Genomic DNA, 526 nt, shown 5'->3' with positions numbered 1-526 from the left:
GAAAAACTACTCCTAAGCCAGGGTGAATCCACATACCAAAAATACACATTATTCCCTTGTTTTTAACTCACCCCTAGTTATATTTAGACTCTGTATGGTTTAACTCTTAGGATACGATTGTCACCTCTCTTCAGCCACAGCCTTGTTACCGCTAAAAGCAACAGTCAAATACAGTCAAAACCTGTCAAAATATACTCTTTCTGCATCCTACCACCACATTTTTTTCCATTGGAATTTTAACATGATATTGATTAAACTACTTTGTCTTACCCTACAACAGAATTATATATAAACTGTAATTTGTATATATCACTCTCTTAAGTAATTTTACAAATCAATATATTTTGTGAATGTTTTTTTTGGTTATTTGGCTTCCTGTGCTGAAATAAGTTTTTTTTAGATTAATGCTTTATCAATTGTAAAGTGTCTTAGAAACAACATTCAAAATGAAAGAAAGAAAAAAAAAATATATAGGTACGATCTGTGATCATATATAGAACACTGGCAAACTTCTATTACTTCAAAA

Source organism: Penaeus monodon, chromosome 23 (assembly GCF_015228065.2).
Source record: "Penaeus monodon isolate SGIC_2016 chromosome 23, NSTDA_Pmon_1, whole genome shotgun sequence".
NCBI classification, from domain to species: domain Eukaryota; kingdom Metazoa; phylum Arthropoda; class Malacostraca; order Decapoda; family Penaeidae; genus Penaeus; species Penaeus monodon.
This window is presented reverse-complemented; position numbering follows the sequence as displayed.